This window comes from Neofelis nebulosa, chromosome 13 (genome assembly GCF_028018385.1).
Source record: "Neofelis nebulosa isolate mNeoNeb1 chromosome 13, mNeoNeb1.pri, whole genome shotgun sequence".
In the NCBI taxonomy this organism is placed as follows: domain Eukaryota; kingdom Metazoa; phylum Chordata; class Mammalia; order Carnivora; family Felidae; genus Neofelis; species Neofelis nebulosa.
In genome coordinates, this window is record NC_080794.1 from 6825487 (window position 1) to 6851024 (window position 25538).

The window sequence follows — 25538 nt, forward strand, 5'->3', positions numbered from 1 at the left end:
TGCCCACACGTGCCTCCTTCCCGCTGCTTGGACCCAATCACTCATGTGACCCCATCCCAAATGTCCAGAAAGAAGAATCTGTCCTGAGCACCGTGTGTTGAAAACTAAACACGAGCACTTCAGTAGCTTCCCGGAAAGAATATCAGCAGGGCAGTGCGGGCTTTCCTCCGGTTCAGTCATGGGAACACGCCCAGCCCGAGTGTGTGTACTGGAATGATCTTCAGACCCTGATGCTGGAGGAGGGTCAAGTCTGCCATGTTTAGAAAGTGAAAGCCGCAGGCGTCATTTGGCAAAAGTCACCAGTACCCTGCCCAGAGCCTATCAGCCGTGTTCCAAGCATTCCGAGAGCTGTTCTGGAGCTAGTTTGGCAATCTTCTTATGGCAGCAAAAGATAAGAATGCTAAAAACTAAGAATTTCCAAGAATGCGCTGTGGTCCGGGTCTGGCAATGAGGGATTTAAGGGCATTGGCCCACGGGGTCCTCACCACCATCCCCTGAAAGGATTATTATCATTCTCAGTTCACAGATGGGAAAAGTTAAGCAATCTGCCCAAAGATCGTGTGTCCAGTAAGTGATGGAGCTGGAACATGAACCGGGCCTGTGTGACAAAGTGACAGTAGTCACAGCCTGGGAGGGCTCCCTGCCTCGTAGTCCCCCACCTTCCTCCTGTTACCGGCTCGCCCCTGCCGCTCGGCTCTGGGGGCCGGGTGGGGGGTGGAGGAAGGTACAGAGGGGAGAAGTGGAGAGAGTCCAGACGGCCCTAGTCCCAGGATGTAGGGAGGAAGGAAAGTCATTCATTTCTTGGTACTGGGCAGCAAAGTCCCCCTTCCCCTCTCTTTTTGGACCTCAGGTCCATTCAATTGAGACACCTTGGCTCCTGGCCTCCTCTTATCCATTCAGGCGAAGCTTATCTGCTTCATTTTACGTTGTCCCCCCTTTATTCCCTCGCCAACATTCATTCTCACTGACATCTGGTTTACACACTAACCCGTGTAAATATATGTCTCTAGATATACACGGACACCTGAATGCACACATCGACGTCCACGTCCTTAGATACAGGCGTATACCCGAATGTGTACACAGATATACACGTATATGCACATACAGCATCACTTTGCGTATACGTCCTTAAGCCCTACAGATGGCCCCGTGCCATCGATTTTATTCTATGTCTTCTTCCCAGTGACCACGTTTTTAAGTTTTATTTACATTAGCGTTTGTAAACCTAGTTCGTTACTTCCGGTGATGCAAAGTATTCTCTCCCTGCCCTTCTCCCTGTAGCCCTGATATGCATATGCGAGTGTGTGCACGTGTGTGTGTGTGCGCATGTGGGTAACAGCTGTCCGTTGTTTGTTAGCATTGAGAGCAGGGACTTGTTGTTTTTTTTTTTTCAATTCTTATTTGTTTTTGAGACAGAGAGAGACAGAGCATGAACGGAGGAGGGCAGAGAGAGAGAGGGAGACACAGAATCTGAAACAGGCTCCAGGCTCCGAGCTGTCAGCACAGAGCCCGACGAGGGGCTCGAACTCACCAGCTGTGAGATCATGACCTGAGCTGAAGCCGGACGCTCAACCGACTGAGCCACCCAGGTGCCCCAGGGACTTGGTTTTAATCATAGCTACATCCTCAGCAAATAGAACAGTGCCAGGCACAACAGGTTCTCAGTTAATATTTGTTGGGTAAATGAATGAACGCAACTCCACCACAATTTCTTTTCTCCCCAGTGAGGAATACCTAGCGGGTCTCTTACTCTTTTTTACCACAAACACGGAATGGAGGAGAGTCACTGGGTTAGGAGGTGTATTCATGTTGAACCCTCCCTTCCCCCCTCATGCCCTCTCCCCCCGCCCCGTCTCTCCTTCTCTCCTTTCTTTTACATATATATATATATATGCCACTCAATACACACCACTCAAAGTTCTTTGTCTGAGTCCCCTGGAGGCAGAAGAATATTTGTGTTCTTGGAGGTCTCACTTCAATTAGCTATAAATGAAATCTTTCTAAAAGTATCTGCTATTCCTGAGCAGATACACAGGACCTCAGATCACATATTTTTAAAAATTTATTTGGATTTGACAAGTATATATGGAATCCCTCCTCTGTGCAAACCTCTGCGACAGGCAGGGAGGGGCATGAGGAGCAGATCCCCAAAGTAGGGGAGAAGGGGGGGCATGCAGGGAGGAACACATAGCATGAGGGAGGGCGTGGGCGGCCAGGTGCAGACTGAGTGCCTGTGTCATAGAGTGTGGGGCCTTCTGGTCTGTTCTAGAAACCACGGGGTACAAGTTTGAGAGGAACAGGATATTTATAGTCTCCTGGTATCTCCCCCACAAATTAAAAGTAACATCATGTGCCTCTTGGCACGATACAGTAAGAAGATAACATTTTTGTAGCATTTCTGCCAAAAGCTCATAATCTGAACCTAATCACAAGGAACAAATCAGGCCCAAACGAGAGGCATTCTAAAAACTGTGTGGTTCCACATGAGCGACAAAACAAGGCTGAAGAGCGAGCCATCCCAGATTAAAGGAGACGAGTGCGCCATGGTAACTGAAAGCAACATGTGATTCTGGGTTGGTTCCTGGAACAGGGAAAAGCAGTTTCTCTAAAGGACGTTATTGGGTCGATTGGTGAAATTTGAATATGGGCTGCATGTTAGGTCATATATTGTATCAGTGCTAAACTTCCTGAAGATGACAATTGTGTAGCGGTTTTCGTTTTTCTTTTTTTTTTAAGTTTAGATAGAGAGAGAGAGAGTGCGAGCAGGGGAGAGGGGGAAAAGGAGACAGAGAGAGAGAGAGAAGGAGAGAGAACCTTCAGCAGGCTCCACACGCAGCACAGAGCCTGACGCAGGACTCGATCCCACCACCCTGGGATCATGACCTGAGCCCAAATCAGGAGTCAGACATTTGATCGACTGAGCCACCCAGGTTCCCTGTATGGTAGTTTTATATACATACATATGTGTGTGCACACACACAACACACACACACACACACACGCCCAGTTCCCACAGGCTAGGGCCAAATACTGCCATTCACCCAACTCTTAGGTGGTTTAGCAAAACCATCAGTAATGATAGCAAGTGTACAGAGGAAAAAGAGGTGAAACAAATGGGACAGAATATTAGTAATCAGTGGACCTGAACATTTCATTGTACGTTTCTTGCAAATTTTCGGTAAAGGTGAGATTTTTTATTTTTATTTTTTTATTTTTTCTTTCAGTTGATATTTTTAAAAAATGAAACGTTTAAAAAGCTGTCCTAGTGTTAAAGGCAGGGGTTGAAACATGGAGGCAGGTGCAGCGTAAGAAAAATAGAGATGAGCCCGTACGATCCTTGCGATGTGCCGGGCACGTTTTACCTCTCAGTGATCTAATCGTCTCAATCAGCTGCAGGAGGTGTTATTATTACTGCCCCATTTTTTTTTAATTTTTTTTAATGTTTATTTATTTTTGAGACAGAGAGAGACAGAGCATGAATGGGGGAGGGTCAGAGAGAGGGAGACACAGAATCTGAAACAGGCTCCAGGCTCCGAGCTGTCAGCACAGAGCCCGACGAGGGGCTCGAACTCACGGACCGCGAGATCATGACCTGAGCCGAAGTCGGCTGCTTAACCGACTGAGCCACCCAGGCGCCCCTATTACTGCCCCATTTTACAGGTGGGGACACTCACTCAAGATCTCACAGATAGTATGTTGAAGAGCTGGGTTCTGAGCCTGGGAAGGTTGCCTCCAAGATCGTGCTCTTTACTGCTGCTGTGTCAGAATTAAAACCGAGGTATGGGGCACCTGGGTGGCTCAGTCAGTTAAGCCTCTGACCCTTGGTTTCAACTCAGTTCACAATCTCGTGGTTTTGTGAGTTCAAGCCCCATGTCAGGCTCTGCGCTGACAATGAGGAGCCTGCTTGGGATTCTCTGTCTCCCTTTCTCTTCCTCTCTCTCTCTCTCTGCCCCTCCCCTCCTCAAAAAAAAATAAACATGAAAAAAACCTGAGATCAGAGACAAACATATCTTATGATTTCACTCATATGTGGAATTTGAGAAACTCAACAGAGTTTCAAACATAAGGGAAGACAAGGAAAAATAAGATAAAAACAAAGATGGGAGACAAACCATAAGAGACTCTTAAATGCAGAGAACAAGCTGAGGGTTGCTGGAGAGGCATTGGGTGGGGGGGATGGGCTAAATGGGTGACAGGCATTAAGGGGGGCACCTTTCGGGATGAGCACTGGGTGTTAAATGTAAGTGATCAATCACTGGGTTCTATTCCTGAAGCCAAGACTACACTGTATGTGAACTAACGTGAAGAAAAAAAAAAAAAAAGCTGAGATGCCAATCAGACCATCTGGCTTCAAATCCCACATTCATCATGTTCCTGACTGGGGGTCCATGAACAAGCTACTAGCCTCAGTTGCCTAAAATATTTTTTTTTAATGAGGGTTATATAGGGTGCCTGGCTGGCTCGGTTGGTAGAGTGTGCAACTCCTGATCTTGGAGTCATGAGTTTAAGCCCCACACTGGGTGTAGAGTTTTCCTTTAAAAATGTTGAGGAGGGCACCTTTTGGGATGAGCACTGGGTGTTGTATGGAAACCAATTTGACAGTAAATTTCATATATTAAAAAATAAATAAATAAATAAATAAATAAATAAAAAATAAAAATAAAAAAAAAAATGAGGGCTATAAAAGCACTTACCTTATAGGGTTGTTCTGGCGTTACCTGAGGTAGAGCATTGTTAAGGGATCAAAAAAGTGCTCGGTGCATAACGAATGTATCATTACGCGTAACCTTCTGGAACCTGGGGCCCGTAGAGTGGTGGCTCCTAAATCCCACCAAGTGTATGGGTGACTGGGAGTAATGAGACAGAAAGCAGTGACCACAGAGGCGAAGGCAGGTTTGAGTCAGGGAAGTTGTTATGTGCAAAATTCACATTTAGCAGGGTGGATGTTCCACGGGATGACTAGAAACCACTACAGACAACTGTGGAGGTTGGAATTTCGACCCTGTCACTTCCTAGGTCCTTCCTGGATTGTGCAAGTAAATATCCATGGCCAGAACCGTCATCTACACGGACTCCCAAAGGGAGAGAATATTTTTTCTACGCGATAAAACAAACAGCTCATTCACTTTTGGGTCCTGTCTATACTGACAGAAGCCCCTTGGTAAGAGTTCTTGACTCTGTCTCTCGCTGTGTCTATCTGTCCCTCCCCCACTCCCCTGACACACACCATCACACCATCCAGGGTACTTTTGGTCGGAATCCCCATGGATTTGTGTCTAGTAGCCCAAAACTCAGCCTGGCCACACTGACGGCCACTACTCTGCAGAGCATTTCTGTTGGGGATGATACAGGTCCCAGGAGTCCCCACGACAATCACCCCAGAGAACTCTGCTATTTAAAGACAGATAGGTTTGGGGCACCTGGGTGGCTCGGTCGGTTAAGCGTTCGACTTTGGTTCAGGTCATGATCTCATGGTTCATGAGTTCAAGCCCCATATCGGGTCTCTGTGCTCGCAGCTCAGAGCCTGGAGCCTGTGTCAGATTCTGTGTCTCTGCCCCTCCCCTGCTTGCACTCTGTCTCTCTCTCTCTCTCAAAAATAAATAAACATTCAAAAAAAATTTTTAAGATGGCTACGTTCAATGGGCTATTTTTGACTACAGTTGTTCCTTTAGGGATAGAAAAAGTTAAAGTTAGAAGTTATTTGTGGAGACTGTATATATAGAGACAAAGACAGGGAGACAGAGACAGAGAATGAATTAGCAACCTGGAGGTCAAGGTTTGGCAAAAATGATAACCAACAGGTAGCGGTGGTTGGGAAATTTAGACCAAAGTATCCACAGAAAGGGAAAAGACTTGGAAAACCTGAAAATCGTTCGTGTAGCCCATCAACGAAAACCAGTCCAAACAGAGCTAGGAATAGGTCAGAAGAAAGCGAACCCAGGAATATGGGCCTTTTTGGGGCAACCACTTTAGCTAAGTGTTTCCTGTTCTTCTCAGGGCCAGGCTAGGCTGGTTGAGCGTCGAGCCCAGTGTGCTGGGGGCAGGGTGGGGGGCTAGTGGATGGGCTGGGCTGGGGGGGGGGTACCAGGGGCTCAGGTATCCCGCAAAGGAGACACAACTTTGAGAAAAAGCCTATAGGTAATGAAAGCCTCGGACTGCTTTAGTGTGGGTTTAAACTATTTGTAGGTGGCCGCAGTGAAATGTGAAATGTCCTCTGGGGCTCGATGTAACACCCGTTAGTTTAAACCGACATTGTATCTTTCACCGTCCCTTGCCTCCACATTGCCCATGAACTATGACCTCAACCTAGCCCATGTTCTTAAGATTTTTAAGGTGAGCAATCAAACTTAGGTAAACATCCCCACCAGAGAGAGAGAGAGTAACCATGGGCCCAGCTTCCTCCTGAAAGTGCGTGTATATATTTATGTCAAACGTACAATCACAACCCTTGTGTGTTATCGGACTCGCCTATGTTGAAAGAGAATGCTTTGTTGAGGAGGCTGAGTGCCCTGGAAGGAAGTTGCTCAATGTAAGTGGAAACCAAACCCTAGCTTTGGTTTCCTCGGGAAATTTTGCAGTAACTGCTTCTCTATAATTAGTTAGCATGGGCTTGACCAAGGCCTTCAGCCTAGACCCAGCCATCGGATGATAGACACTAGCCACGCACAGATCTCGGAGCCGTCCCACCAGTCGTCTGTTCCGTCCTGAAGCCTGGACGCCTTGGAGTCTTGCGAGTTTGCCTTTGAAGGACCCACCCAGTCTGGGGGTTTGCAGTTGTTTTTCTGAGTCTGCTGCGGATCCAAGAGAAGGAGTGAGGGGAGGAGAGAGGAGGAGGGGCGACGAGGGCTTGGTGCAAAGCAGACTCACTTCCATCTATCACCCATCTATCACAGGCGCACATGTGAAAGGCGGTTCCCTTGTCAATAAAAGGGGGAAAGGAGTTAACAATCTCAGATCTGTTTTTGCTTTTTCACTAATGAGGAAATAAATCCAGAGAGGTTAAGTGGCCCAAGGTTGTGAGTTTACGGTAAGTGGCCGAGACTTCAGGCTTCCCGCCCAGGGCCTGTTCTCACTACTGACCCACTTCCCACCCCCAATATAACACTGAGGACGGCAGAGTGACAGGTGCTGCTGATAAACCTCCTGATGGCTGATTGACCATCCATCACTCATCAATCAGCTATTGATGTCTTATCAGGCCACCAGATGGTGCCTGGAAGGTGCAGAAAGTCTTCAACTCATGCCATCTTTCCCACAAAGAGCCTGATCTGTACTTTGAGACGTGACACATATTCAAAACATGTGAAAGACAGTGCAAAACCAGGGCGGGGGAGTGTGGAGATCAATGTCACGGCAATGAGAGGAGGGAGAACCCTCTTCAAGGAACCTCCCTGGTGGGCTTTGCAGAGGTGAGCCCAGCGCTGAGACTGGAGGATGCCTTCCAGACACAAGGGCAGGAGGGCAGCCCAGGCCCCTGCAGGGACAGTGTCAGCAGCAGAAACTGAGGGGTCTGTGAGGACCTGAGGGGGTCTCCTGGCACGGGGGTATGGTCACACTAGGAGAGATGGCCACTCCCGATCGCCTGGACCTACCGGCTGCCCCCCTTCCCCTCCCGCCTGACTGATGGGCGAATCACGGTGATGCAGTTGCTTGCCAACACCCCCTTCTGGATCCTTCATTACCCCTCCCCCACCGGCCTTCTCCTTGGCTCTTCTAGCCCTTGATCTGGCTTCCCTACCCTTCTCACGGCCACCAGAATTCTCTTGCTAAAGAGCCAATGTTGCTATGTCCTCGCTCTGCTTTTAGATCCAACCAACCCACTGCCTGTAGGATAAGTCCCTGCTCCTTTGCAGGGGAGACCAGGCCCTTCAAGGGCTGGCCACACCTACTTTCTCTCCCCTCTCCCCCCACCCAGCCCCTGCATCCTTGGACCCATGCTCATGTCCTCATAGCCCCTTCCTACAAACAACAGGCATTACTCTCCGTGAGGGTAATGAGAGCTGAATCTTCCATGACTTTCTGGCATAGTTCCTTCAGCCAAGAAAGTCTCTATGACTATTTGCCTCCTGACTTTTCTATTGAGGCGCACCTTGAATGCATCACCTCCTCCATGAAGCCTCCCTTTCTTGCTGCTCAGGTTCCTGGCCCTGAGCTCTGATACCACATTGTTGTTCCTGTTCCCTATTTGTTTAAATATCTACCTCTTCTGTCAGCTGGGCACCCAGGGCCTGATTCTCATTCTGTTATGCCCAGGGCTTGCTATAGCTTATTGTTCATAGAGTGTTCTTTTTTTTTTTTTTTAATTTTTTTAATGTTTATTTATTTTTGAGAGACAGAGCACGAGCAGGGAAGGGCCAGAAAGAGAGGGAGACACAGAATCTGGAGCAGGCTCCAGGCTCTGAGCTGCCAGCACAGAGCCGGACGCAGGGCTCTAACCCATGAACCGTGAGATCATGACCTGAGCCGAAGTTGGACGCTCAACCGATTGAACCACCCAGGTGCACCCATAGAGTGTTCTTTCAACGTTTTTTTTTTTTTTTTTTTTTTTTTTTTTTTTTTTATTTATTTTTGGGACAGAGAGAGACAGAGCATGAACGGGGGAGGGGCAGAGAGAGAGGGAGACACAGAATTGGAAACAGGCTCCAGGCTCCGAGCCATCAGCCCAGAGCATGACGCGGGGCTCGAACTCACGGACCGCGAGATCGTGACCTGGCTGAAGTCGGACGCTTAACCGACTGCGCCACCCAGGCGCCCCACCCATAGAGTGTTCTTAATAAAGATCTGCTGAATGAAGGAGTGAATGAAGGAGTAGAAAAGTATGATAGAGAGGAATAAAAAATGAAGCCAGATTTTCAGGTCACTGGGACAAAATCAGGAGAGGACACTGTGCAGATGTGGCCCCACGGAGAGGCCAACTCTGCCCCAAGAAAGGTTGGGGTTTGCCCCTCCTGCAGTCGTCCCCCTCTGTTACTGAGCACTCCACCCTCCAAGACTGAGATTAGGGCTGCAGAGTGACTGCAGAGGTCACAACAGCAGAACTTTCACACATTTTTAAAAACCTATTTTGATGGTAAAAGCCAAAAAATAACACAGGAAGTCAGGACGAAAAAAGAAAGTTGGCGACGATCCCATGACCTCAATACGATCAATTACTATTGTTTTTTGATGTCCAGTCCAGTCTTTTTCCTTAGGTCTTGTGATGGTTAATTTCGTGTTAGCCTTATAGGCTAATGGATGAACAGAGGGCTGGTGAAACATCGTTCTTGGGGTGTCTCTGAGGGTGCTTCCAAAAGAGATTAGCATGTAAATCAGAAGACTGAGTAAAGATTGCCTCACCAAGGCATGTGGGCATCATTCAGTCTTGATGTAGGGCACAAAGGCAGAGGACGGATGAATGGTCTCTCTCCTCTCGAGCTGGGGTGCTCATCTTCTCCTGACCTTGGCCATCAGTTCTCCTGGTTCTTAGGTCTTCACACTTGGACCGGTACTTACACCATTGGCTCCCCTGTTTCTCAGGCCTTTGGGTTTGGACTGGGATGGCACCATGGGCTTTTCTGGACCTCTCCAGCTTGCAGACAGCAGACTGTAGGGCTTCTCAGCCTCCACAATTCTGAGCCAGTCCCTCATAATGAATCTCCTTCTGAAATCAACACGCTGTACACCTTAAACTTACAGTGTTATATGTCCTTTGGGATGTGAAATGTTGGGGTCGGGAAGTGAACGTTCAAGAAAGGATTCTTGAGACGTCTTCGGTGCAAAAAAAGATGGTTTTATTAAAGCATGGGGATAGGACGTGTGGGCAGAACGAGCTGCCTTGGGGTTGTGAGGGGTGGCTGATTCTACACTTTCAAGTTGGGAGGGGGTTAGCCGTAGTGGAGTCTCCAAGGCATTTGGAAGCAAGGCTTCTAGGACCTTAGGAGCTATTTACTACCGTCTAGTAAACCATTAGTCATGAGACCCTTTAGATGTATATCAGTGGAGCCACGTGTTTGGAAGATGACTGCTAACATTTATCTTGGGGGGAATAGACATAAAGGAAGTTTCCAAAGGGATTTTTATATGTTAAAGAGGACCTACAGGATCCTGGAGAGGTCAGGCTAATGATGTCAAGCTACGGTTGCCTTTTGCCTCTAGCAAAGTATTCACATCAAGGCAGTTGAGCTCCTGGAGGAAGGTCACTCTGCCTCTCTCAAGTACTTGTCAATGGCTGCAAAGGAAATGAAATCTTTTTCTATATTTCTTTTGCCTTTGTTCTCCACATCAAACTGTCTATCAGCAAAGCTGTAAAAAAAAAAACAATCTCTTTCTATGTACCCATAAATCTCCTACTGGCTGTCTTTCTCTGGAGAACCCTACTTCATGTCTATAGTTGCAATTATGGTTTTTTAAGTAGAGCAGATAAGCAGGAAATCAAAATTCTTGAGAACATGTCTTTTATATGTCTTCCAGTGTTCTGCATACAATGGGCGCTCAATAGGTAATTTTAGGCAGACTGGCCTGTATCCTGACCAAAAGCTTTTGTGAAAGGTGATGTCACCACCCTAGCAACCCTTCCAGAAGGAAGCCTGTGATAACATCTCTCCAGTACCTCCAGCCTTCTCTTTCCTGCCTGGAACACCACTTTCCTCCCTTCATGTTGTATTTTTCATTACTCAACACGCCATTCGGTCAACAAACATTTAGTGAGTGCCGGTTGTAGAGTGGGTCCTGGGCTACAGTCCCCATGCTTCCTGCCCTGTGGCTTTGCTGACCTGCAAGCCTGTGCCTCCACCCTCGTGACAATCCTGCCCAGAGCCTCCTCGAGACCCTTTATTGGTGGCTCACCGCTCAGCGCTTATCCAGTTAAACCAAAAGTCCATGTGTACTCAAGTTCCTTCTTTTGTCTGTGCTGCACCCAGAAGCAAAATAATTGTCCAGCTGTCCTGAGAACAGCCAACAGTTGGGATTGTGTCAGCGAGTCTTTGTTCAGTTCCTATAAAGGACTGTCTATTAGGTAATAATCCGTTCCAAATGGAAAAGACGCCTTTCGTAAGGCCTGAAATTAATGATTGCCACATCCCCCTCCAGGCCCACAAACAGTTCTTTCACTACGAAAGAACAAGCTTGACTAACTAGAAAGAGTCTTGAAAACGTCTTTTCTAGCTCTAAAAATCATGGGATCTGGCCGCAGAGACAAGCAAAGGATGACAGTGCATGAGGGGAGCTCCTGTGAAGAGAGGTGAGCCAGGGGCGCCTGGCGTGGGCTGAGCTGCCACGCTGCTGCCCGCACTGCTTTTTCTCCGTGCAGGGAGCATCAGCAAGGGTGGGCTTGCGGAGGGCGACGCCGTCACAGGACGGTGCTTGGACGAGGGCGTCACCTCCACGCAGGCGAAACACCACGTGAGCTTGGGAGGAGCTCGTCTCACATCCCGACAAGAACGGCGCTCACCCGTGGCGGCTCAGCACTCTTCAGCCTCCCCGTAAACTGTCGAGGATGAGGCAGGAAAGAAAGTCAGATTTCGGACACGCCGGCGCTCTTGCCGGACAGGCAGCTGGAACTTTCCGTAAGGCGCACGTGTGTGTGTGTGTGTGTGTGTGTGTGTGTGTGTGTGCTCTCACACGTTGTCACGGGCTGAACTTTATCCCCCTGATATTCATACGTTGAAGTCTTAACTCCCGGGACCTCAGAATGTGACTGTGGTTGGACACAGGGCCTTTCGAGAGGTACTTAAGGTTCAATGAGGTCATCAGAGTGGGCATTAATCCCTCTGACTGGCGTCCTTACGATAAAGGGAGGTTGGGACACAGACACACGGTGGGACGACCACGTGGAGACACAGCGGGAACACAGCCACCGTTAAGCCACGGAGATTGGCCTCGGGAGACGTCAAACTTGCCGAAGGGGACCAGAATATGCCACCCCAGATGTGCCACTTCTTGATTATGTTGAGCTGAAGGCAATGAAGACCTAGCACATTCGGAGGAAAAATTTTCTCTCTCCCTTAACTGCCTGGAAGAAGTGAAAAAGGGGCCTGAGCTAGAACAAGAACAACGGCCGGAGGTAACTTTCTTATCTGAAAGACTTACCTGCGTGGCAGGACAAACGTCTGACTGCCAAACATCCGCTCTTTCTCATGGTCCTGTGCTGTGAATCACCCCCTCCCCTTTGAAGCCCCATAGGATGGCACGAAAGCCTCAGGTGCCCGACTACCTTTGGGTCCCATGTTTTCATGGGGCTCCTGCACGTACAAAATTAAAATAGATTTTCCCCCTGTCGATCTATCTTATGTCAATTTAATTATCAGAGCAAAGAACCTAGAAGGGTAGAAGGAAACTATTTCCTCCCCTACATGGCCAACACCTTGGTCTCTGACCTGTAGACTCCAGATCCGTGAGAATATTAACTCGTATTGTGTAAGCTGCCCAGTCTGCGGTACTTTGCGGAAGCTCAGGCAGACTAACGCACCCACTCCCACACATTCACACGCTCTCACGCTCATGTAGAAACACTTTCACACACTCAGCCTCGCACACACACAGACTCATATACTCATACACCATCTACACAGACATACATCAAACACGCTCACTCACACATATATCCTTATACACTCCCCCCCACACACATAGACGCACACACACACAAATCACACTCTCACATACTCACCCACGCAGACATGCTCGCACTTATCTCAAACACAAACACTCGTACCCGTTCTTGCACAGACTCGCACTCAAACGCACACTCACCCACACAGATACATACTCTCACACACCCACACACGCCACACTTCACCCTCACCCACACTTCCTGAGCCCCGAGACTTGGGCTGTTGTGGCTCGGGCCTGCACTGAGGCCAGTTCCCTTCCTTTGGTCTCTCTCAACCTCATTCCTCTTGCTAGAACCTTCGATCCATCTGGGGCCTTCTGCCTGGAGTCTGACTTCTGGCATTCCGGCACTCCCTGCGTGCCTGGCACTTTGCTTTTCTGTCTCCAACTTTGGCCTGGACGGGAGCAGAGTGGCCGAGATGCTATTGACCGCAGGCAGGGCGCACACACTCTGAGTCTCAAGATTCTTATCCCTAAAATCAGTAAACTAAACTAGCACAGTGGTTCTCAAAGTGGGTCCCCAGACCAATAGCATCAAGGTCACCTGGGACTCATTAGAAATGCACATTCTCAGGGCACCCGGATCGCTCCGTTGGTTGAGCGTCGGACTCTTGATTTCGGGTCAGGTCGTGATCCCAGGGTCATGGGATCGGACCCCGTGTTGGGCTCTGCATTTAGCATGGCACCTGCTTAAGATTCTCTCTGTCTCTCCCCCAACTCATGCACACACACTCTCTCTCTCTCTCTAAAAAAGTAAAAAAAAGACGTGCACATTCTCAGGCTCCACCCACATATACTGAATCAGAACCTCTGAGGGGGTAGAGCCCAGAAATCTGTGTTTTAACATGTCCTTTGGGAAGTTTTGATCCAGGCTAAAGTTTGAGAATCACTGAACTGGAATATCTCTAAAATTTCTGTTTGGTAATAAACCTCCCAGACTTGCTGTGTGTATTGGGTTATTTATGAAATGCCTTCAATGCGCCCATTCCCTTCCAAACATCATCTCTACAATCCCCTAAAGTAGGTGTCACGAAACAGTGTTTTCCGGAGTCGCCTGGTGGCATCCAACTTCGGCTCAGGTCATGATCTCATGGTTCGTGAGTTCGAGCCCTGCATCAGGCGCTCGGCTGTCAGCACAGAGCCTGCTTCTGATCCTCTGTCCTGCTCTCTCTCTCTCTCTCTCTGCCCCTCCCAGCTCATTCTCGCTCTCTTTCTCTCTCTCTCTAAATAAATAAACTTTAAAAAACGATTTTTAAAAAGTGTTTTCCAGATGAGTGACACGAGGCACAGAGAGGCTAAGTAACTCACGAGGGGACACACAGCTGGAGATGAGCAGGAGGAGGATTTGAACTGGGGCTGCCCCACCACGCTCTCTCCTGCCACAGTGACGAGGGCCTGACCCCCTATCAGCACCCAGGGAATGTCATTTTCTGGTGGTCCTATGACCCTCAGGTACCTGCCCTTCACACCTTGACCAGCATTGCTAGTGTCTACCACTGCCTATGTGAAGTGCCTTCCAGCTCCCCTCCATCCCCTCCCCCAGCTCCGCCTTCCTTTGGTTTTCACAGTGGCGAGTGCCGAGGCACCCCAGCACTCCCCGGATCCCACAACCCTCAGAGTCAGCTTGGCTACTGGAGGAAAGCCACTGTCCTAAGTTCCGGACCGTGATGGCCTGGAAAAATGCACCCTCTCTCCTCACTGTCTCTCCTTACGAAGAGAACCTCCTCCTGCGGGTGGCTGTTGAGACCATCAAAGATCTGATCCTCACAAAACCCCAACACCTGTGGGGGAAAACGATGCTTGCGTAACGTTCCCATGGACGAAGCCTGAGGCATGTGGGCATTGAGCGGAAGGTGAGCCCTCTCCCAGTACAGGTATTTGGGGGCGGCTGGACCACCCTGAGGCATACTTTGCTTCTTTCCCATTTCAGAGAGGCTCACCCCGCCCCACCTGGTTCTCTCCCAGCAACAAACATCCTGCTATTCTCAGTAGGGCCTGCTTAGCGGTGCGTCCCCTACCGGGAAGACAGGGATTTTGTCTTGTCCCTGCTGTAGCCCTAGTCCACACACATAGAAGTGTCTAATCAATATCTGTTGATCGAGCGAATGACTGCTGTCCCGTCTACCGGTTTCTACCTCACGGGAGAGCTTCACACACATGCATGCACGTGCCTCAGGGCCGGTGGAGGAGAGGCCAAGTTAGGGCAAGGAGGTAGGACACGGGAGCCCTAACAGAGGGAGGGTGATGATGGGGCAAGAGCAAAGCACAAGGGGCCGAGGGGGAGCCGGGAACGGGTCTTTGCACAGTTGGGACTGAAAATGAAGCCAAGCTGAGGGCGAAGGAAAAGTATCATAAACCGGAAATCAGTCCCAAGACCTGATAAGGATGTTTTTCAGATTATGGAGGAGGTCTGCTCACAAATTATTATTTGTTGTGCCGAGTGCACAACAGTCACTGATGGTCGCCGGCCTGTGAACCTCCAATTCAGTCTGAGTTCAGACCAGCTCGCGGGGATGCCTCGTGGGCAGGGCTAATTTGGTAACATGCAGAGGTGCACCACGGGGGTTTTTGTGGGCTGGACTTTCACCCCAAGTGATGCTAGGTTTAGCTCTGTTTTCTGTCTGCAGAGAATTCCTGCATCACTTGTCCTTTGGGGGAAGCACTGTGCATAATGCGGTACACAGGGTGCCCTGCGCCAGATTTCATGGCAGCGTGACCAGGCTGGAGACTCCAAGCCGTCTGTGACCAGGTTAAAATTCAGTCCTCCCACCTCAAGCCCCTCCTCTTCCCCGGGGCCCGGCCCCTCCGTTTTAATGGGTCCTCTGGTCATTCCCGGTAATTCCGCGACCCGGGCCCCAGCCGTCAGCAGAAGGGCGCGGCTCACCTTCGGTTTCTACGCCGCCTGCGGTGTAGAACAGGTCTGGAACAGGGCTGTCGCTACTGCCCTCTAGACGCAGGCAGTGGTTACAGAGATCAGCTCCGGAACCGAGGGGTGTGGTGAACCAAACTCCAGGCAAGGGAGGCGGCGGAAAACAGCAGCGATCTGTCCGCTCCTTTGCAGCGATAACCTGGTGTGTGAGGTTAAGTTCGCACTCGTTGCGGGCGCGCCCTGCCAGCTGCCTTCCCGTGGGAAGGGCCGTCGGTTGTAAATGAAGACACATGGTTGCTAGACAAACTGCCTCACCAGAAGTCAATCAGGGAGGAGTGGAGTTATCCCAGTGATGGATTTACTCAGTCCTGGCGAAGCCGCGTGACCAGGATGATCCAGCTTCGTGAACAGCCTTTCTATTCAGTTGTTCTCCCGGGTTAGGGGGTGTGTTCGATGTCAACAGAGGCTCTCCACTACGTGCACCGGGGACACCTATAGAGAGGAAAGTTGTAGGCATTACGTTCCTCCTGCTCAGCGCAGCCAGGCGTGTGATGCCTTCTGATGTTCCTGTAAAAGTCATTTTATTAGGAATTAATAACTGAAGGCGGCAGGGGTGGGGTGGGGGGGGGAGCTAGATGGCTCAGCCAGTTAAGTGTCCGTCCAGCTCTTGATTTCGGCTCAGGTCATGATCTCACAGTTTGCGGGATTAAGCCCCGTGTAGGGCTCCACAGTCAGTGGGAAGCCTGCTTAGGATTCCTTCTCTCCCTCTCTCTCTGCCCCTAGCTCCCCTGCAATAAACAGGCAAAAATAACTGTGAAGCAATGAAGGGGGTCAAAGGCACAAACTTCCACTTATAAAATAAATAAGTGCGGGCCTTGTAATGCACAGCAATGTGACTACATAGGTAACAATACTGTATTGCATGTTTGAAAGTTGCTAAGAGAACAGATCTCAAAAGTTCTCATCACAAGGGAAAAAGTGTGTAACTGTATGTGGTCTATATGTGGTGATGGATGTTTTCTAGACTTTATTGTGGTGATCATTTTGCAATACATACAGATATCAAATCATTATGTTGTACACCTGAAACTAATATAATGCTGTATGTCAATTATATCTCAATATAAGGCAATTTTAAAATTTTATTTGAAAAAAATTTTTAGTGTTTATTTTTGAGGGAGAGACAGAGTGCAAGGAGGGGAGGGGCCATGAGAGCGGGAGACAGAGAATCTGAAGTAGACTCCAGGCTCCAAGCTGTCAGCACAGAGCCCAACACAGGGCTTGAAGCCATGAACCGTGAGATCATGACCTGAGCCAAAGTTGAACGCTTAACCGACTGAACCACCCAGGTGCCCCTCAATAAAAAGAATTCTTAAAAATAGCCGTGAAGTTTTGTCAGCCATCTCTAGGCACAGAGTGGATCTTTGACTAGTAAACGAATAATGTGAAAATAATACAGCAAAAGGAGTCTAATCACTAACTAAACCCAAGCTAAAATTCCTGATTCTTCTATATATTCAAAGAACTTGTGAATAATGAGCTAATGAGAGGTGCCTGGGTGGCTCAGTCAGTTCAGCATCTGACTCTTGATTTAGGCTCAGGTCATGATCTCACAGTTTCATGGGTTCCAGCCCTGCATCAGGCTCTGCTCTGACAGCACGGAGCCTGCTTGGGATTCTCTCTCTCTCTCTCTCTCTCTCTCTCTCTCTCTCTCTCTCTCTCTCTCTCTTTCTCTCTCTGACTCTCCCCAGCTTGCACACTCTCTCTCAAAATATATAAATAAAATTTAAGAAAAATAAAATTGACCTCTAAAAACTGAGCTAATGACACATTGCCCCAGGGAAAGGAGGTTTTATCTTTGCTTGAACTCCAGATGTGCAAGTAAATACTATAAAAACCAAATGGGTGACCGACAAATTCTAACTTTTTGAAATAGAGGAATTATTCCTCAATTATATCGCCAGGGTATGTCAATGGCAGGAAGAGGTAAGGAAATAAAAATAGGAAAGGAGTCATTGAGCTCCTGGCTGGGATGATCACAAAACCCAGGTGAAAATGTGACCATAGAAGATGGACTCTCCACAGGGTGGCTGGCTTCTGGGCTCTGAAGGGGACAGTTCAGTGATCTGACCTTCCCCCAGGACAGGGGTGGGGGGTCCGAGGAGAGCCCATAGCAGCCCTTTCTTCCCCAACCCTCAGGCACCTCAGGCCTTCCTGAGACAGTCTGCTTCGCCTAAGGCTATTCTGTTTCATTTCCCACTTTCCCTTTCAGGCCAGGGTCAAGGGAACCTAATAAGCAAATGGTTACAAAACTTCCGGAACACAGAGCTCCCTAACATACAAAACCCAATTTCCCTTAAGAAATGGGCAGCTGTCTCCATTTCTTTTTGGAAAGAGGTGACATATAAAATATTTATATTCATTAAATAGAGTCATTTGTCCTAAAATAACATGTCAGCTTACCTCTGGGCAGGAAGTCTCATCTGCCCACGAGCACGCCCATCTGCTTATACTTAGGGCCATGGTGCCTGCCTGCTGGCGAAAGTCATCAAAAAGATGTGACCGCCAGTTGACCCAAGAGCTGGCCCCAGGCCATCAGAGGCTTCTCTGCCCTCTCCTGTCCTTGGAATGTGGGTCTAGCTCGCCTTTCCTGCTCCGACAGTCTCCTCCAAGGATACAGCCTTGAGATAATGATGTGTCCTTGAGAACACCTGCAAGGTATACTTAACGCAGTTACAGCCTCTCTATGGATAAACTTAAGATGTGGCGGCAAGGGTGGGGATCCATTTGTCTTGCAGCCACCCAAGATGAGCCTCGTATGCAAGTTCCCTTTGCTTATTAAAGCTGCCTCCTAGGGGCGCCTGGGTGGCTCTGTCGGTTAAGCGCCCAACTCTTGGTTTCAGCTCAGGTCATGATCTCATGGGTCATGGGTTTGAGTCCCACATCGGGCTCTACACTGACAGCGCGGAGCCTGCTTGGGATTCTCTCTCCCTCTGTCTCTGCCCCTCCCCTGCTCACTTTCTCTGTGTCTCAAAATAAATAAATAAACTTAAAAAAAAGAGAGAGAGACAGAGTTCTTGTCTTCACAAAACTCGCAGTCTTGGAAGTGGATTCAGAAATGGGTCATTTCAGTGCCTGGTGAGAAATGCCCCGGTGAGGGAAAGTTGGGGACAGTGGCGGTGGGGAAGGCTGTTGGCTGGGGGCGATGACAGAAGGGAGAGGGAGAGGCAGAGTGCCGGGCTCACCTACCCCGGGTCTGCAGGGACCCTGAGGGCAGCACTAGAGTGCATCCCTTGTCCTGGCCAGACTTTTGCAGGAGCACTTCCTCCCCAGAGGGCAGAGCAGGTGGCCCTGCCCAGACCCCTTCCCTCGCTGTCACAGCCGCATCTTCCTCTTTGTCACTTTCACGTGCTACCTTCGATCGTAGACAGGAACTACTGCAAGACCCGCATCAGCCATGGGTGAAGTGGCTCCGGAGATCGGGGACGTGGCTCGTGTGTGCCTCAGAGGCCACCCGCAGACTAAAGGGTACGGCCCATTCCCTGGGGTGTGCACCTTCCCCACCCTCACCCCCACCCCCATCCCCGCCGGGCACAGCACGTACCAGTGACCCCAGGAGGATGGACTCACGGGCACTAAGCTGTGAAGCAGAACCAAGGAGCTTCCCGTTTTCAAGGTTCTGCAATTGGCAACATGGGGGAAAATCTTTCCCCATCTCTCTCAGCTAGAAATTCTTTTCATTGTAAAGACAATGCTTGCTTACAACAAAGCACTTTTTGGAAAATGTTTATTTATTTATGAGAGAGACAAAGGGGCAGAGAGAGACAAAGAGAGAGGGCACAGGGGAGGGGCAGAGAGAGAGGGAGATAGAGATCCCAAGCAGGACTCTTGCTGTCGGCACAGAGCCCAATGCAGGGCTCGAACCCACAAACCATGAGATCATGACCTGAGCCGAAACCAAGAGCTGGACGCTTAACCGAATACGCCACCCAGGAGCCCCATACAGTAAAGCATTCTAGAGACAGTAGAGGACATGGGCCGCCTGAGTGGCTCAGTCGGTTAAGCGTCTGACTTCAGCTCAGGTCATGATCTCATGGTTTGTGGGTTTGAGCCCCGCATCGGGCTCTGTGCTGACAGCTCGGAGCCTGGAGCCTGCTTCAGATTCTGTGTCTCCCTCTCTCTCTGCTCCTCCCCTATTCATGCTCTATCTCTGTCTCTCAAAAGTAAATAAACGTTTAAAAAAAAAAGAGAGAGAGAATACTGATGCCTCATCCCAGACTCAGAGGCTCTGACTTAAAACGGGGCTGACACTGCGAACGGAGGGTTGACTAGGACCACCGGGCTCTGCCATGGGGTTGCTGTTAGACAATGGCTCGGGCTGGAGTCACCTGGGAGGTCTCCTCACCTGAATATCTGGCGGCCGATGCTTGCTGTAGGCTGGGGCCTCAGCAGGGACTACCAGGCCAGACACGTATACATGACCTCCCCATATGGCCTGGCCTTCCTCACATCACGGATGCTGGGCTCCTAGAGACAGAGTCCAATGGGACCAGGAGAAGCTGTTTTACTTTGCTAGATTACCGTCAGATTTCACACGGCAGGCCCTCGTAGTCACGGGCTTCCTTCGATTCAGATAGAGGGAGCATAGGCCCTACTTCTCGGGAGGAACGCCAACATCACATCAACACAAAATCGTAAGAATACGTGGGATGGGAGACAGTGGCACAGCCGTCTTGAAAAATACCATCTGCCACAGGGCGGAGTTTGGACACATTCGGCTCATGACTTGTAGGCCAGTGCTTTCATTCTAGTTCACAAGCGCCTGGTGCAGAACAGGCAGGAATTGACTACATACAGATTAAAATCTTCTCTTAACAGTATTTGTCATATATATGACAAAAGGTTAGTTAGCTTTATTTTTTTTTAATGTTTATTTATTTTTGATAGAGACTCAGAGTGTGAGTTGGGGAGGGGTGGAGAGAGAGGGAGACACAGAATCCGAAGCGGGCTCCAGGCTCTGAGCTGTCAGCACAGAGCCTGACGCGGGGCTCGAACCCATGGACCGTGAGATCATGACCCGAGCCGAAGTTAGACACTTAATGGACTGAGCCTCCCAGGCGCACCTTAACATTTTAACAATAGCAAGTCTTATTCTAGAGAAATGAGTAAGGACACTTTAAGTACAAGGGTGTTAATTGTTATTTACCACAGGAAGGAAGGAAGGAAGGAAGGAAGGAAGGAAGGAAGGAAGGAAGGAAGGAAAAAATTGAAGGGAAAGAAAGGAAGAAAGAAAGAAAGAAAGAAAGAAAGAAAGAAAGAAAGAAAGAAAGAAAGAAAGAAAGAAAGAAAGAAAGGAAGGAAGGAAGGAAGGAAGGAAGAAAGAAAGAAAGAAAGAAAGAAAGAAAGAAAGAGAAAGAAAGAAACAATGAAACATCCTAAATGTTTTTCAATAAGAGGGTTTGTGAGAGTTGATGGTCCTTTCACAGAATATAATACTATGCGGACATTAAAAGTGATGTTCATATGCACATTTATTTAAATAGAAAACAAAAATCCCAAAAAGTATATTTAGCAGGGTCCCATTTTTTGTTACATACATTTTACAAAATACATACAACAAGGTTTTGTGTGTGTGAGTGAGTTTTCATTTCTGGGATAAGAGATCAATGTAAGAATGGGGTGATTGCTAAATGGTGAGCTTTCTGGTGATTTCTTTTTCTTGTGCCTTACCTTGACTTTCTAATTTTTTAAATGTAAAATGTGTTGAACACAAAGACGTAAAAGTAAGATACAGTAAAAATAAATTTGTTTAAAGTATTATGTAAAAAGGCTGGTGGGAAGGATGTGTACAGTGTGGCCTATAGAGCAAACTAGATCCGGACGTGGGTTCTGCTGTGATATTTGGTGGCTGACTGACCTTTGCCAAGTTACCTCACTTTGGGCCTCAGTTTCCTGACTTGCGCAATGGGTAGATAAATTCTACTTCACAAGTAGAATTCTACTTCACAACGCTGAGTGCATGGCCCTGACTGGGTACCACAGTCATCTGTAAATGTTTGAGGTAGATAAGGCTTTGGGAGGAACCCCCCAGGGCTACGTGCAGGGGAGGGGGGGGGGACTGCATTTAAATTGCACAGGCTTGTGCACACGGAGAAACTGCGGCATTTAGATTTCCTTTGGCAGCAGATGAGGCAACTGACCAATATTGGGAAAGTTCTAGAGCAACAACATGGGAAAGCTTGAACACCATCTTTTGGGGAAGTTATCTGGGCCTTCAGGCCTGCGAGCCTCAACCTCCACCCCACCCCCACCAGCCAAGCAGGCACGGAGAGGCTTTTCCTGCCCTCTAGTGGTCTCTTCTGGAACTGCCTTTGAGAAGACCTGCCCAGGTGGGGAACCTTCCGTCTCACTCAGGCTGCCACCTATTCCCAGCTACCCTTCAAGCAAACAAGGAACCAACCACAGAGCCTGTTCTTGAAGACTGTTTGGCCCTTCCATCTCTTAACTCTGGTTGTTGTTGTTGAATTTTCTTTTAAGTTCCGAGCAGGGGGGAGGCGTGGGGTAAAAGGAAGAAGGCCCACCGGGCGGGCCCACTCACTCTGGTGGGAGAACAGCCTGTAAGTGGGGGCGTGGAGCCCTGCAGGGCCGGCCCACTCACTGCCCTGTCCCTCCCGGAGCACACCTCACCCCTGCGGCAGAGAGGGCTGAGGGAGTCGCAGCAGCCCAAGCAGGCCAAGCGGTGGGGTGACGAGGCTGCAGAGTGAGGGACCGTGAGGACCACGGGACCAATGACTCCAAGAGCCACAGAGAGAGACCCCGCGAAGCCAAGCTGCCAAGCGCAGGCCCCACCGCTGGGGGTGCCAGGCCAGCCTAAGATGAAGGGGCTGGGCTGGGGGCGTCCTCAGCAGCAGGTCCATGAGCCACAGAGACTTTAGACTGGGGTCTGGGTGGGGGGAGACCCCTAAGGAAGGACCCAGCGTGACGGAGAAATCACTGAATGGAACCGGAATTCTCCCCGAGTGAGCGGTCTGCCATCGCAGGGCTCCAAGTCTGAAAATCACAACGAGCTATGGAAGAAACTGGACTTTTCGGGTACATTTTTTGGGTACATCTGTATGATTCATACCCACTAGCTACACTGTAACATGTGTCCCAGTTGGACACAAGTGTATGTGAGGTGATCAGGAGACAGGTTTTAACTTTTTTTCCCCCTTTGGAGCGAAACTACAGACAAACATACAAGTAGAGATCACAGCCTTAAGAACTGTATCAGGTATGGTCTCGATAGGCAGGTGCGCTCGCATTAATTTGAGCGAGGTTTCACGTTATGGGTGGGGTGTGGGGAACCAGCCTGAGCTGTTACCTCCCTGACGCCCAGATTGACTAGGGGAGGAAAGGGGTTCTTGGGACCACTGGCGGGGTGTGGGGAGAGGACACCTGGAGAGGGGGCTGTGACCTCTGGTCAAGAGATACATCTGGTCCTGGGAGGGAGTGGGCGGTACAGATCTGTTCTCGCTCTCTTCTTTCCCTCCTCTGCCTCCCAGGAGGCCAGGGGGCAAGGGAGTCGTTATGTCATCCATGTGGTTTGGCCTCTTGGGGTTGGGATCAGGACGGGGAGAGCAGACAGACAAATGGAAAGTATCTGGCATAACCCCAAGCGGCAACAGCGTATTAGGTTTCTGTTGCTGCTGTAACAAATCGCCCCACGTTTTGTGACTCAAAATGCCACCGTGGAAAGTCTCACAGCTGAGTAGATGAGACGATTAGCACGGCATGGCTCAGGTGGGTCCTCTGCTGAGGGTCTCATCTGGCCGTGACTGTGGCATCTGCAGGACTCCACCCCTTTCTGGAGGTTCTGGGGTTAGAACCCACCTCCAGGCCCATTCAGGTTATAGCAGGACTCAGTTGCTTGTAGTCGTAGGACCGAGGTCCCAATTTGCTGATCGCCAGCCAGGAATTGTTTTCAGCTTGTGGAGGTAACCTTGCTCCTCGCTCATAACTGCCTTCCTCCATTAAGACACCAATGTCCAGGCGGGTCCTTCCTACCCTTCAGCGTCATCTTGCCTGCTTTCTGTTTTTGCCTTAGTTGATTCTTCCGCATTCCTCTTCTGGTTTGTTTTTTTTAATTATTTAACAAATATTTATTTTTTGAGAGAGACAGAGACAGAATGCGAGTGGGTTAGGGGCAGACAGAGGGAGACACGGAATCCGAAGCAGCCTCCAGGCACTGAGCTGTGAGCACAGAGCCCGATGTGGGGCTCAAACTCACGAGCTGTGAGATCATGACCTGAGCCGAAGTCAGATGCTCAACCAACTGGGCCACCCAGGTGCCCCCATCCCTCTAAGGGCCCACCTGCATTGTCCAGGATAAAGAATCCCCTGTTTTATGTTCTTTTACATTTTTTTTTTTTACAGTTTATTAATTTTTTGAGAGAGGCAGGCAGAGTGTGAGTGGGGGAGGGGCAGAGCGCGAGGGAGACACAGAATCTGAAGCAGGCTCCAGGCTCTGAGCTGTCAGCATAGAGCCTAATGTGGGGCTTGAACTCACAAACTGTGAGATCATGCCCTGAGCCGAAGCCTGATGCTTAACCGACTGAGCCACCCAGGCGCCCAATAACCCTAGTTCTCTATTTGCAAAATCCTTTCACAGAAGTACCTAGACTAGAATCCTGGAATCTATACAATGTAGCCAACTACAACAGTGATCAGCATTTTGCCAACCTTTGGCAACAAGTTGTTTTCTTTTTTTAATTACAGTGATTTTTTTTTGAAAACTAAGTTTTGGGGCACCTGGGTGGCTCAGTCGGTTGAACGTCTGACTCTTGATTTCGGCTCTGGTCAGATCCCAGGGTTGTGGGGTCGAGCCCCATGTCCACTCTCTCCCTCCCTCTGCCTCTCTCCCCACTCGCTCCCTTGCTCTCTCTCTCTCAGATTAAAAAAAAAAAAAGCTTTATTGATACGTAATTCACATGCCATATACTTCACTTATTTAAAGAACACATTTTATGGCTCTTGGTATATGACATTAATTTTTAGAAGTTGTGATAGAATATATATAACATAAAATTTGCCATTTTAACTATTTTTAAGTGTGTGATTCAGGGGCTGTAAGTACATTCACAGTGTCGTCAGGGCATCACCACCACCTACGTCCCCAACTCTTTCATTACCCTAAATAAAAACTCTGAAACCGTTAAGTGATAACTCTCTATTCCCCCTGCTACCCGCCCCGGTAATCTCTCTGGTAATCTCTCATCTACTTTCCGTCTCTGTGAATTTGCCTATTCGAAGGACCCCACATGTGTGGAATCATGCAATATTGGTTCCTTTGTGTCTGGCTTACTTCACTTAGCATAACGACTTCAAGTTTCATCTATGTTCTTGGAAACTTTTTCCTCTTTGTAGCTGAATATTTCATTGTATGAGTACATTTTATTTATCCTTTCATCTGTTGATGGGCACCTGGGTTGTTTCCATCTTTGGTTAAGGTGAACAGGTGATACTTGTCCATGAACACTGATGGACAAGTATCCATTTGAGCCCCTGCTTTCAATTCCTCTGGGTGTCTACCTGGAAGTTATGATCATTTTCTTCTTCTTTTTTTAAAAGTTTATTTTTGAGAGAGAGAGAGGATCCAATGTGGGCTCCATGCTGACAGCAGAGAGCCAGATGCGGGGCTCAAACTTACGAATCGCGAGATCATGACCTGAGCTGAAGTCAGACACTTACTCAACTGAACCACCCAGGCGCCCCAGAAGTACTGTAATTTTCTATCCAACTTTTTGAGGAACCACAAAGCTGCCTTCCTTCCTGCTACACCAGTCTACATTTCCACTGGCTATGCACAAGGCTTCCATTTTCCAAATCCTCCTCAACACTTATTATTTTCTGGTCTTTTTTGTTTGCCTGCTTGGTTTTGGTTTTGATTTTCTGACAGCCATCCTAACTGATGTGAAGTGACATCTAATTGTGCTTCTGGCTTGCATTTCCCTAATGATGAATGGTGTTGGGCATCTTTTTGTCCACTTATTGGCCATGTGTAGATTTCTTTTGAAAAAAAAATGTTTATTCAAATCTT

At 48.9% G+C, this 25538-nt stretch overlaps 1 protein-coding gene across 1 annotated transcript in view; it reads right to left on the bottom strand.

Annotated features, from left to right (window-relative positions):
- The window catches only part of LYST (lysosomal trafficking regulator), a 250417-nt gene extending 234456 nt beyond the window's left edge, over positions 1-15961 (bottom strand). Inside the window, exon 1 of the mRNA XM_058696217.1 lies at positions 15476-15961. The gene's annotated coding sequence lies outside the window, so the exon portion shown is untranslated. The remainder of the gene's footprint in view (positions 1-15475) is intronic.
- Between the last annotated feature and the right edge of the window lie 9577 nt (positions 15962-25538).